At 44.8% G+C, this 14454-nt stretch overlaps 1 long non-coding RNA gene across 1 annotated transcript in view; it reads right to left on the reverse strand.

The window, feature by feature from the left end:
• Positions 1-14454, reverse strand: part of LOC309645687 — a 702435-nt gene that overhangs the window by 586582 nt on the left and 101399 nt on the right. The gene's annotated exons all lie outside the window — the stretch shown is intronic.

The raw sequence follows: 14454 nt of genomic DNA on the forward strand, positions 1-14454 counted from the left end.
CGTGGAGGGACACGGTGCCGCCCCGGTCCTCCTCTGGGGGAGCATATGTGAATGTTCGCATCTGTGAATGTCCCCATCCGTTGCCTGCGGAGCAGCGGGGGCTGCGCTTCGCCTCGGGGGCTCTTACTGCCCCGGGCACCGGGGGAGTCGGTGTAGCTAAAACTGTTGGGAGAGGATGTCATCTCTGGCTCAGAGTTCCTCCGACCAGGCCCCAGCTTCCTCCTGGTGGTGGCAGGAGGAGCTGTCCAGTCTCTCAACTTCTGTGAAACCCCAGAACTGTGCCCGCCCATCCCTCCGTCCCTCCCTCCATCCCTTTACTGATTAGGTGCCAGGCACTTTGAGGCATTTGGCTTATATCAATGGGCAAAGCAAAAATCCCTGTTCTGGGGTTGGCGGGTAGATAGACTATTAAAAAATAAAACTTAGTAACTTTTTTTCTTAGAGAAAATCTTAGTTAAAACTTGACGTGCAAATTCTAGCAGCCAAGAGGCATTAGGTGAGACTCTATTGGGCAGCTAGTACATGCCAGAGGTTGTCTTTACACAGCTGTCTACAAGCTTACTTTCCTTTATTTCATTTCTTTGGTCTCTTTAAAATAATATTTATTGAGCACCTTTTTTTTTTTTTTTGCCAGACATGGTGATAGGTGGTGATAAAAACAAAACAAACAAAAAACACAGCATCCTTTGCCACTTTTGAGCTTTCAGTCTGGTGGGAGAGGCACGTGTTAATCAAATAATCTACAAACTAATGTACAGTTGTAACTGCGGCAGGTACTGCCGACGAGTACATGATGCTTAGAATCTGTGTATATTAGAGGGAGTTGACTTAGGAGGTCTGGGAAAGCTTCTTTGAAGAGGTAAAGCTAGGGGTGAGATCCAAAGGAGGAGGAAGAGCTGACTAGGCAAAGTCTAATCCTCACAGAAATCCTATAAAACAGGTAAGATTTCATCCGTTTTAGAGTTAAGGACATCGACAGCTCGGTGAGGTGATGTATCCGCCCAAGGTTACTTTAGACTAAGTGGCATCCCACGATTCTGAGTCGGCTAAGAACAGGGTCTTTTATATGCTCCTTGAGCCATTTGGTGTTTTTAGGAGAGGCAAGTGTCACAAGCACCTCAGGGACATTAGGGAGCAGGGGTAACAAACTCGAAAGGCTGCAGGGCTCAGGCAGATAATATAATTGAGTGAAGTAGAGTATAAGACAGTAGGGAGGACTTCCCTGGTGGCGCAGGGGTTAAGAATCCGCCTGCCAATTCAGGGGACACGGGTTCGAGCCCTGGTCCGGGAAGATCCCACGTGCCACGGAGCAACTAAGCCCGTACACCACTATTACTGAGCCTGAGCTCTAGAGGCAATGAGAAGCCCGCGCACCGCAACGAAGAGTAGCCCCCCACTCGCCACAACTAGAGAAAGCCCTCGCGCAGCAACGAAGACCCAATGCAGACAAAAATAAATAAATAAAATTATTTAAAAAAACAGTAGGGAATGGGGAATAGTGGGGATTGCAGTGAGCTGGAGGCCATCTTTTCTGTCTAAAGGAAAAAGCCAGGTGAAATTATCACACTTTTAAATAATTGGCAAATACATTTATCTAGACTGTTAGCTCAATGAAGCAGGACTTTATTTATTTATTTAACTGTTGTGGGCCAGGTGAAATTATCACACTTTTAAATAATTGGCAAATACATTTATCTAGACTGTTAGCTCAATGAAGCAGGACTTTATTTATTTATTTAACTGTTGTGTGCCAGGTGCTTAGAGCAATGCCTTGCACATAGTAGGCACTCAACGTCATCTGCTGTCCATAAGCTCTGAGTAATTCTTGCCATGTGTGCACAGTTCCACAGATTTTGAAGCACATCTACATTCACTTTCTTGTTTTATCCACCAGCGTCTGTGTTGGCTCCTTATTTGCTTCTGATGTGGGTACTGCATGAAAAAACCCCCCAACCCCCTCCCCCAATCCAGGAAATACTTAGGTATGTCTTCCTTTTGTGCCTGTCCACCCTCTTCATGTTTTAGCTCCTCTCCCTATGTACTTGGCATCATATCTCGACTCCCTCTACGTATCTAGCCCGTTTTATGTTTAAAGAATGCTTCGTTGTTGTTTTAGTTCTGACCCCAAACTTTAGGTGTTGACCTTGGGCCCATCATCACAACCAGGGACCCCTTCCCTACACTCAGCTTCAGCCCCTGCAACTGCAAGCTGCCCCCAGCTGCTTCTTGCCAGGGGAGGTGCATGAAAGATTTCATTTTTAGAAACTACTCTCCTGAGACATCTTGCTCCAGAAGAAAGTGAACATCCCTAGACATCTGAACTCCCTAGTCCATCATATGATCTTGAGCGAGACAGAAATCTCTAGTCTGCAGGGGCCAGTTATAGCTTAGTCTTCTTAAAGCTCCTCTTGGAGTAGAGGGTATTAAAGCTTGCTCTGCATTATCTCTTAGGTGCAGGATTATACATTCTTCAGGAATCATTGTTATTTTTATTTTTGTGTGGCCTCTCTGTTACATGCACACACACGTATATGTATATGTTTAATGGAAAATTTCAAACATATAAAAGAGTAGAGAGAATTAACTCTTGTGTTCTCATGCTCCAGCTTTAACAATTAGCAATTCATGGCCAAACTTGACTTCCCTTTATCTCTGTCTACTCCCCTGATCCTGGATTATTTTAAAACAATTCCCAGACATCGTATTATTTCATTTGTAGCTGTCAGAATGTACTGCTAAAAGACAGGGACTCCCATCTTAAACATAACTTCAATATAATCGCAAACGCTTCCCCATAGCATCAGCAATTCCTTAGTGTCATCTTTTAAGAACAGCTTATTTGTTTGAAAGGTGGTTTGCAAAGGAAAAAAGGGTCATAGATGCTGGACAGGTAAAAAGAACAAATGTCCTTCATATTTTCTAGTTAGGTATTGATGTTTACTTCAGCTTGGAAATGTTGGCACCTTGGGAACAGAAGAGCAAACTGTTGAAAAATTGTTGAAATCGATATGGGTCAATAAATGAAGCAGATAATGCTACTCAGAGACATCTTGGAGGAGTGGTTGGTTTCTTAAGACCCCATCCTCTGAGTTGACCCCAACCCCGATGTCACGCGCTTCCCATGATCCCCAGGGGACCATTCACACCAGTCTCTCCTTGGTAGTACATCTGCTATCACAGCTGTTATTTTACAAGTAGCCTTAGAGTGACCTTTTGCACCATTTCCCTCTGTCCATGGTGCTGATCCACCAGCCTTTGGCCAGCAACCAGAAGAGCTATAACTTGCTTTTGGCCAATGGGATTTAATGTAGGGTTACCATAAAAGTGGACAGTAAATATACATTAAACAGTTCCAAGAAGTGCTGTCAATGCTTATGCTCAGTTAAAAAAAAATCCAAGCTGATAGTGAAAAGTGAAAAGGTTGAGTATGTGTGTATTAGTGTGTCTATTTCAGACATAGTATAAATATTTTCAAATGTGATTTCTTAACCACATTATAACTAATTGAAATAAATTTCCATTTCATAAATTAAAAATTGCCTCTCCCACTGGTTCACTAATGGTGGTCAGATAGTTGACAGAATAACAACCATTAATATGTTCCAGTTCTTTTCACCCCATTGAGCAATACAATAATGAAAAATTCTCTTAAAAAAATTCTCTTAAAAAAATTATTTCTTAATATGCATATATAATAGTTAACATTTTTTTTCTGTTTCTCTCTCTAAGGCACCATGCTAGACACTAGTGGGATAGACAGAGACATAAGACATAACCCTTTTACTCAAAGTATTAACAGTAAAATGGGGAAAATTAGTCATAGAATTATCGTATATTAGAATAAATGTGGTGGTGGAGGGATTCATGAAGGCCTGTGACAGTACAGAGTATAACCTCTTTGGCTACCAGACAAAGCTTCATAGAGGGAAGCTGAGTGATGTTTAGCAGGAGGGGGGTAGAAAGGCATTCCAAAGAGAGGCAAGGTCATGAGCATGACTGGTATTTTCACGTAATGGTATGAAGTTGAGTGTGCCGTGAACTTAGCACGGCGGAAGGAAGTGGTGGAAGGTGAAGTTGTGCACACAGGCTGGAGAGAATTTGGACTTTATGATGAAGGCAATAGAAAGTGTGCCCATTTCTGTAGGAAGGTGAGGGCATCTCTGTATCTTCGGGAGAGTTCTCTCCCTTATAGACTCCTGGGCTAGATCCACTATGGAAAGAGGATGCTGAGAGAGTACTCAGCATACAGCAACTTGAGTAAGATGATTTCTAGGGTCTATTAATTTTTCTATTCATCCACCCATCTATTAAGCACATATAGAAGCTAATTATGTTTCAGGTAAAGTGTTGAATACTGGACACAGTGGTGAAAGACATACATGAGTCTTGCCCTTAAGGAGCTTACATTCTAGATGGAGATTGGAGAAGGAGAAAAATAACATACAAGGAAACATATAAGTAAACAAGATAATATCAGGTTGTTATAAATACTAAGAAGAAAATAAATAGGATGATGGGACAGACTGTAACTAGGCAGAGGTTACTTTAGAAAGGCTGATCAATGAAAGGTTTCTCTGAGGTTTGATTTTTGAGCTGGAGTCTGAAGGGTGAGATGGAACCATAGATGTGCAGCTTGTGGAAGAGCATTTCTGGAAGGGGAAATGGCAAGAGAATGAAGACCTTGCCATTGAAGGCGGGAAAGTGTGGAGTGTTCTAAAAACTGAAAGGAGACCAGTGTGGCTGGAGCATAGTGAACAAGGGGAGGGACGGGACCAGAGTGAAATGCAGTGCCAGGCAGGGGCCAGACCATGTCGCAAGAGCCTTGCAGGCCATGGTAGTTGATTCTAAAAGTGGACATTTAAGGATTTTAAACAAGTGAGTGACAAGATCTGATGTACACTTTAACAAAATCACCCTGGATGATGTTGAGTGTGAATTGGAACGAGGCAAGAATGAAGGAAGTGTGGTCAGATATGGGCCTCTGGATTTAGTTCTGGCAAACGGTGATGGTGACTTGGACTTGGGAGAGACAACAAAGGTGGAGAGAAATGGATGTGTTCCATATGTTTTGAATGTAGAACTGTCAGGACTTGGAATAGCTTGGTTATGGAGCATAAGAGAAAGAGAGGAACTGAGGATGGCTCCTAGATTTTTTATTTCAGGGTATTTGGGTTGATGGCACTACAGTTTTTGATGTGGGGAGAACTGGTAGCGACCTGTTTTTTAGAGTGGAGTGGTGGTGGGAAAGTGATTAATTCTGATTTGGATGCGATAATTTTGAGATCTCTATTAGATATGTGTCAAGTAGACAGGTGGGTATATCTCAAGGGGGAGGCCATGGGTGGAGATATAAACCTGGAGGTCATTATCATATATTAAAAGCCATCAGACTTGATGAGAACATATAGGAAAAGAGTATAGGTACAGAAGGGAAGAGAAGGTAGGCCCATGCCCTAGAGCGTGCCATCATTTAGCAGACCGTGGAGGAGGAGAATTTTCATGGCTTGAATTATGTCCCCCCAGAATTCATATGTTGACGTCATAACCCCCAGTACCTCAGAATGTGACCTTATTTGGAAATGGGGTCATTGAAGATGTAATTAGTTAGGTTAAGATGACATCATACTGGACTAGGGTGGGCCCCTAGTCCATTATGACTGGTGTCCTCATAAAAAGGGGAACTTTGAAAACAGACACACACACTGCGAGAAGTTCACATGAAGATTGGAGTTATGCTACCACAGTCAAAGAACTGCCGGAAGCTAGGAGAGAGGCCTGGAACAGAGCCTTCAGAGGGAATGTGGCTCTGCTGACACCTTGTTGTGCCACTCAGTTTGTGGTATTTTGTTACAGCAGCTAGTTAACTAATAGAAGAATCTAGCATAGAAGACTAAGTAGAAGTCACCAGAGAAGTAGAAGGAAAACCACTTGAGTGTGATGTCATGGCAGCCAAGGAAAATAGGTGTTGCAGGAAGGGAGTGGCCGTTTTTATTAAAGGCTGATGAGAGATTAAATAAGAGGAGGATAGTTAACTAGATTGGACTAGATTTTGCAATATTTTGGGGGGTTCTTGTCCCCCCTCCATGTTTGAGATTGACATTTGATATTCACCTATTGATGATGACTTTGATTTATCAGCCTATCTGCAGTGTTAGAAGGGACTTGGTGTGCTGCCAGGTAGAGTGAGCTGGTAGTTTTTCTTCTGGTTTGAATGTTTCTTGTCTCTCCTGGGAGTTGCAAGATACTTTTGGCAATGTCCTGTGTCTTCCTCCTTTGTGTTCAGAGTCACTGCTTTATTCTGTAGGAAAAGGTGGTTGCTACCTACTCCCCAGTGGCATAAGAATCTCAGTGAATGAGTTAACCACTCAACTGCTCTGAACTCAGGTCTCCGATTACTCCATTCACCATTCGCTACCCACTGCTTCCTGTTTTGAATGTGGACCATCCCTGAAACCACTCCCATCTTCACAGCTAATCCCTTTCTGCCCATTTTTTAGCTCTTTTCCTTCTGTTCAGAATTTATGGTCCTTTGCTGTACTTTTTCTTGATTTTTATTAATGTTATGTATTTATTATTTACCAATATCTTTTCTTGGGTCATTTCTAGGAGTTTGGACTGAGAGCAGAGGTAGGCACATGCATATGTTCTGACATCTTGCATCAATCCTCTGATATATTATTTTTTTGTGGATCAGTGTTGATTTCCATCATCATGCCATGTTTGTGCTCAGGGAGCACAGATACCTCCTGATCACCAGGGTCTAATCAGAACTCACTGGCAAGATTCCTTGGACATTTCTTCTGAGCTATGCTATTTGAGTCAACAACACCAGTGGTAATGCCCAATAAATATAGCCTTTTATTGATTTAACAAATACTTTGTTAATTATGTACTATGTACATATCACAGTTGGTGATACAGAGAAATATAATATAGGGTCTCTATTCTTAATGAATTCATGATCTACCTGGGAAAAAGAGGCATCCACATGAAGGATGTTAAATGACAGTGCAAGAATTAAGCAACATGATGTCTTTTTTGACAAGAGCTATTTCAGTTACAAGTGAAGAAATCTAGGTTTATACCATATTAAGTTAAAAAAATGTTAACTGATGTGTTTTAGTGCCCAGAACAGTAGGCCTTCAATAAGTATTTGTTGAGTGAAGGGAATTTGTTTTCTCATATAACTGAAATGTCCAAGGAAAGTTTAAGTTCAGGCATAGCTGTATCCACAGATCCAGATCATGCCCTCAGGCATCTGATTCTTCCCTTTATTCAGCTCTCCTTTCTTCTGAATTGGCTTTATTTTCATGAAGGTTCTCGTCACCATATGGGTAGCTGCTGGTCTTTTGAAAGACAGTACCCCCTCCTTTTTTTTTTTCAATAGTTCCAGCAAAAACTTTGGGGCTGACCTTCATGGGGTTGGTTGATTTGGGTCATATGCCGATTCCTGAACCAATCATTGTGACTGGGGGGATGGAGTACCTGATTGGTCAGGCCTGGGCCACGTGTCCATTCCTGGAGCTGAGCTCTCTGAGCCACTTCTAGTTCATAAACTGGTCCCTGTACAAGGAGACTGAAAAGAGGCAGTCACTTCAGATTCGTAGATGGCAGAGATAACAAGCAAGGGAACTTATATATGAGGCATATCTTGGGTGGCCACAAGATGAGTAGATCTCTGAAGTTACCCCCCAGAATCTTAAAAGTTTATATAGAGGCTTTAACAGGGTTCAGTCAAGAATACTGTCAAGATGGTCTTAATAACACATTACTGGGCTTCCCTGGTGGCGTAGTGGTTAAGAATCTGCCTGCCAATGCAAGGGACACGGGTTCGAGCCCTGGCCCGGGAAGATCCCACATGCCACATAGCAACTAAGCCCATGTGCCGCAACTACTGAGCCTGTGCTCTAGAGCCCACAATCCACAACTACTGAGCCCACGTGCCACAACTACTGAAGCCCGCGTGCCACAACTACTGAAGCTTGCACACCTAGAGCCCATGCTCCACAACAAGAGAAGCCACGACAATGAGAAGCCCGTGCACTGCAATGAAGAGTAGCCCCCACTCGCCGCAACTAGAGAAAGCCCACGCACAGCAACAAAGACCCAACACAGCCAAAAAAAATTTTTTTTAATAAATAAATTTATTTTAAAAACCCCAACACATTACTCTCTCAAGGCTGTGTCCTTGAAATGGCTCCCACTGTGGGCAGAATGTACATTCCAAGGATCCAAGGACAGGGGAGTGGGTGAGGGGCCTGTGCTTACCTGGGACCAGCTTGTGGGTCAACTGGCGGTCACGTTCTCTTGGTGACCTTCTCCAACACTCCACCCGGCCCCCATTTCCACAGTGGGCCCTGAGTGGTCAGCAAGGGGTGTCACTAGCATGGAGGTGGCTCGTGGGGCGGCTGTCTGTCTGCACTGGAGGCAGATGCCACAGCAGCCATAGAGGCACATGCAGGAGAAAACAGATCAGGAAAATGATTCCCCAAATAAGTAATAACTTTTTTCCACTGAGAGTCCCATGACCTGAACCATTGATTTGTTAACCTCCCTAGGCTGGGGGTCTGATCACTCAGGGCAATCACGTGTGTCCTCACATGGTTTAATAAAGATGATACATTAGCCGACTCATCAGGTATGAACACACAACCTCCTGTTTGGATAACAGCACAGGTGCCTCCTTGCGAGGCAGCAGTAATGTCCAAGGCCATCCTCTTTTGTAGGATGGCTTTTCTCACTAGACACATTTCAGTGTTCAGTAAGGACAGGCTTTGCCGGCTGTCATTGAAAGCTTGCTGGGTGAACTTAGTAAGGGCTTCGATGTGTGCTATGATGTCCTTCAGGCCAATGGAGGGGACAAAGTGGAGGCCAAATGATCGTACCAGTGGAAAACAGAACGTGACCATCTGGCCTTGAGGAGAGAGAGGTTGGCAGTTTTTGTTACTGTGGTTGGATTCTCCCCTGGGCTCAGGAAAACCCAGGGTGCAGCAGCCCAACCACAGGTAGAAGCCACGGCCAAAGATCTGAGCCACACAACCATTGGGTCCCCTTTGGGGCCACCCAATAAGTATCTGGGTGGTGTGACCACACAGTTCCAGTGATATCCATCCCCTGTTCCTGGTGCAATTGGGTTAGTTCTTTTTAGAGTGATTTTTCTGTTACCAACATAGAGTTGCCCAGGTGCTTAAATGTCCACAACCTGAGGTGACCCACATGAACCCATCCCAAATCTGCTTGCAGCCACCCATGGCTCTGATGGTGGTATTTTTAGGACCCTTCCTGTCACCAGTTTGATGGGCTGCTTGTGTAGTTTGAGTGACCGGAAAAGAGTACCCATACCCAGTGTTATTGATCGTGGGTGCCACAGGCCAGTGCTCTGGATCAGTATTGGTGACATCAGATGAATTAAGAGTACTCGTCCTGGCTTGCCCTTTCTTAATGTCCTGCTTTAGGGCCTCCCAGTCCCCTCCCTGGAGTGATGGTACCCACCATGCTCGTCCTGATGAGTTGAGAGGGGCAGCTGCCCACATACCTCATAGGTGGACTGATTCCTTTGCCGGGCATACAAGTGGGCCCACTGTAGAAAGGTATCTCCATCAGGTACCCATCCCGTGACCGGACACCACAGGAGCAGCAGAAGTCTAAGGTCAAAAAGACAGACACGTAGTAGGAACTTGTATGGGGAGGTCTTCCCCTTCTATATGAACTACACCTGTTGCCTGACCCTTGGATGTTAATGTGGCTGCAGCTTTAGGAACTTGACCTGGTCGTGCTTCTGGGGAGGCAGACTGTCAGGCGTGAGGAGATGGACTGGGGGTGGGATATGCCAGACCAGGACCCCACCTTCTCCCCTGTTTCAGTGGTGCGTGTTCCATTCCAGGTAGAGTGTGTTTCAGCAGGTTGGGCTTGCAGCAACACAGCAGGATCCTGGTGGAGACTGAGTAGTTCCCCCTCACCCAGGGGTGTGAAGTAATTTACCATCCCAGTGGGACGTCCCATTGCAGATTCCAGTAGATAACACCTTCCCCAGGTGTGATGGGGCTTGGTGTTCTCAGCAGCACAGCATGTTGATCCTCAGTGGGAGTCAGGGCAATGTCTGTCTCCTTCCACTGCCTACCTTTAGGGTACTGAGTGTCTTGGCAGGGGTCCCCAGTCTGGCAAATGGGGTGACAGGCCCTACTGGTTGATCATTCAAATGTATTAAAGGCTGGGACAGTACTTTAGTCCACCTGGCCAAGGTGGTTTTACCTGTGAGTGATTTAATCTGCTGCTTTAGTATTTCAGTCTTTCTTTTTACCACTGCTGCTGCCTGTGGCTTATAGGGGAGATGGAACCTCCATTCGATGTCATGTTCTTTTCCCAGTCTTGCGTGTCATGACCTTTGAAGTGTAACCATTGATCACTGTTTATTTGACGAAGGTATCTGCACAGGGTAGTCAGTTTCTCTAATCCCCTAGTGGTGGCTTCCTGGTTTGCATGGTGACAGAGGGAAGTTTGGGTTAGGCCAGACCCAGTATCCACACAAACCAAGGCATACTGAGAGCCCTCACTCAGGGGGAGGGGGCCAGTATAATCAATTTTCCAGTCCCTCACCGGTTGGGAACTCCAGTGGATGACCCTAGACTTTGGCAGTTGTCTTGGGTATTATTTAGAACACACAGGTCATGCTTTTACTGTGTTAACCAAGTCACTGTATTTCAAGGGCATCCAGACATCCTTGGCAGTGTACCACCACACTCAGGCACTACAGTAGCCACTTTTTGTGTACACCCAATCTGCTGTGTCTACTGAAGGATCAGCTGCTAGGGCTTGTACCTGGGTTACAGCATCAGCTTGCTGGTTGCCTGGGGTGTCAGCACCTCTGAGCTGGAATGTGGAAGACATTGAGGACTGAGTCAGGCTCTTGCAGGCAAACCCAAATGTCTTTCTATGTATCCTGACCCCACAAGGTTTTATTCATGATCATCCGCCCCTCAGCTTCCCATTTTCTAAGCCGTAGGGTCAATCCCTTTAGAACAGCCCAACTGAAAGTGCAAAGGGTTAACGGCCAGGGCTCAAGGGTGATCAACAGACTGCTGAGTTCAGCCCTCTGGCAGCTGCAGTTCATTCCTGTTTCCCTCCAGTGTCGGGCTGAATAGCGACTGCAGTCCGTGTGGATGGGTTGCCCCAACTAGACCCATCTGTATACCAGGCATCAACGGGGATTTCCCCCACTCCCCTCTCTACAGGCCACAGGCCCCTCCCCAGGATTCGGGCCAGGAGCATTTGGAGGATCTCCACACTCTACAGGGCCTAGTAGCACATGAGGGAACTTACATACAAGGCTTGTCTTGGGCGGCCACAAGATGAGTAGATCTCTGCACCCGCCAGAATCCTAAAAAAGTCTATATAGAGACCTTAACTGGATTCAGTCATGTATTCAGTCTAGATGGTCTCAACAACACATTACTATCTCAAGGCCGCATCCTTGAAACGGCTCCCACTGTGGGACTGTGGGCAGAATGTACATTTCGAGGGAAGGAGAGGGGGGTGAGGAGCCTCTGATTGCCCTGGTCCAGCTCAAGGGTCAACTGGTGATCACATCCTTTTGATGACCTCCTTCAACAGCCATATGGACCAAGAGTTTGGAAGGGCTTCTTTCCCCAGAGAAAAATCGGGTGGGTATTGCTCCCAGAAGAAGGGATAAAGGATGCTGTACAGGTAAAACTAGTGATGTTTGCTCTCCTACAAGGCTCTAGCATAATAGGTGTCATAAGACAGTATATAATTCCACCTGATTGTATCAGGTAATGAGAGCTATCAGTTCAGAGGATTTGGAAGTGGTCAAAGTAAACTTTCTGGAGGGGATTGAAATTTAGTTTAGCTTGAGGAATGAGCAGGAATTGACTTGATAAAGAAAAGAGGTTCTAGAGGTAAGTGGGAATAGAGTACAGGCAATGGACCAGAGTGATCCGAGTGGATAAATTTCTTAAAAGAGGGAGGTTGGAAATACCAGAATGGAAAGATGACCTTGACAAGATACCTTGAGCTACAACAGCTGCAAACAAGCCTTCAGGCAAAATTTGCTTGAGCTAGCATATTGAATAATCTCTACCCTCATCTGATGCCTGGATAATAACCCTTCTGGGTTCTGTAGACTTTGCCTCTGGAGTTCTGGTAACACCTGTTAACTGCACTGTGATGCTGCTTCCTAGGTGTTAGCAAAGTCTGATGTCCATTTATGCCCTCCTGTGACCAAGTCACCTCACTTCTTGTAGTTGACTGTGCCAAGTCTTTTCAGCCTAAGGGCAAGAAAAGTTTGCTACCGACCTTCTCCCGTTTTCAGACTAAACCAACAGATGAGCTTGCTCCAGCACCGCCAAACAGAAGAAAAATCCCTCCTACTCAGAACATCAAGTGCACGAAAGCAAGTAGCAGTTTGTAAGGAAATCAGAGCTCCATGGGTGCAAGCCACATCCCTATGGGTACCCCCACTTTGCCTCTGTGAGTCCATAGAGAGACCCAACACTTGTCCTGGGGTATCACCCAATCAACCATGTACATGTAGACAAGGAGGTTACTTCCCTGAAGGAAGGGAGTCCAGGTTGCTGCTTGTAGAATAGCTAAATATATTGTTTTATTATGAGCCAGGTTCAGTTTTAATTTGTTACTATATAGATGTTAATTAATTTCTTTCTCATGCCAACACTGGGAGGCAGACGCTATTATTATCCTCATTTACCAACAGGGAAACTGAGGCACAGAGAACTTAAGTAACATTCCCAAGGTGTTCTAGCTATGGAGTGGAGGATCCTGGGTTCAAATCCAGGTGGTGTGACTCAGAGGCTGTGCTCTTTACCATCACTTTATGCTATACCTGTTACTTTAACCCACAGTGACCAGAAAGGCGAATAAACTCAGCTCATTATAGAAAGGACTTTAATGTTCATCACAGCTGGTCAGGAAGGGCGTCAGAGTCCAGAGGCTGCTACCAACATTTCCTTTTTGTTTTATGTGCATTACTTTTCAGTCAGGCTAAGTTTGCCTTTCATAGACACCAGGAAGTCCCCTTTATCTTGGCATCTGTCCCTCCATCCTTTTCTAACAAGAGCTCTGGACTTCTTGTGCACCTGCTCTTTTTATCTGTCCTGATAAGACCCATTTGCCCTTAATTCTCACATTTTTTTAGAGCAGGATACTTAAAGACCATGAAATCTTATGGCTGGTATTGATCAACTCTCACAGGATAACTTTGATACATTATCACACTCTAAAGACCCTCTTCACATCAGGGGAGGGAGGAGGAGGGACAATGGAAATGAAGGGACAGAGGACCCCATCTTGCCCCACTTGTGGGGGTAGGGCAGGATAAAGGGGCTAAGTGATTAGGTAGAAAATGTGTTCTATACCTTCAAGACCAGGACTGCTGGCTGGAATACTATGAGAATTTCTTGTAGGAAATGCAGTAAGCTTTCAGAGAGGCTTGGAAACAGAAAATGGCAAATGATTACATTGGCCAAATGTGTCTGGGTTTGAGTCTGCAAACTACCCACTTTCCACTGTTGGCCTAGGACTGAAGTCAACGCATCCCATGTGAGCATGTGCAGGAAGGGCTTACCAGCTCCTCTGAGTTGAGCAAACTTCTCTCTCTCTCATCACTCACCACATCTGCTCATACAGAAAGTTGAGTATCAATCCTGGGATTCAGATCCTGATGATGGAATCCCAATTTTCCCTCTTATGAACAATGTCAAGTGGGGCTGGCTGCCATTCAAACTTCTCATTTGGTTTTGGGGTCAGAAGTCTTCATATATGAGGCTGGTTATGTGCATATCTCCGGGACTTGAGTAGGTCTAAGTGAGTAGACACTTCCCTATCCAACTATGTGATCTGAGAATGGGCTAGTGGGTCATTTCCCAGGTGGGGTGCAATCTACACCAGTTCTCTGTGGTTGCCGAGAGGATAAGACATACGCGTGGGGCTGTTGGTTAGTCTACTAGCTTGCCATAAGTAAAGTCTACCTGAGAATGAGGTCCAGAAAAAGGAAAGCAGAGCCCAAAAGTGGAGAGGGTGTCATAGAGTTCTAAAGTCATCATTTGAGCTCATAGACCTGAACAGAGGCCCTAGTCTTTTTAATATTTTGAGCCAATAAATTTCTTGTTTTGCTGAAGTCACTTTGAATTAAATTTCTGTCACTTACAACCAATGCAATTCTGACTAATATATGCAATAAGCATTTTACATGTTACCTCAGGTGACTTAGAAATTATCATCTCCATTTTACAGATGAGGAAATGGAGGTTTGAAGGTCCAGGTAATTTGCATGAAGGTTACAGATAGTCACTGAGAGAGCTAGGGTTTGGCACAAGGTTGATCTAGATTCTAAAGAGAATATACTTTCCCCCAAACCTTTGAAAATGTTTTCAGGTTTGTTTTCTCCCAGAAACATAAGCACCTATGATTCAAAGACTC

The sequence above is a fragment of the Balaenoptera physalus genome (assembly GCF_965194825.1).
Source record: "Balaenoptera physalus genome assembly, chromosome: 16".
Taxonomy (NCBI): domain Eukaryota; kingdom Metazoa; phylum Chordata; class Mammalia; order Artiodactyla; family Balaenopteridae; genus Balaenoptera; species Balaenoptera physalus.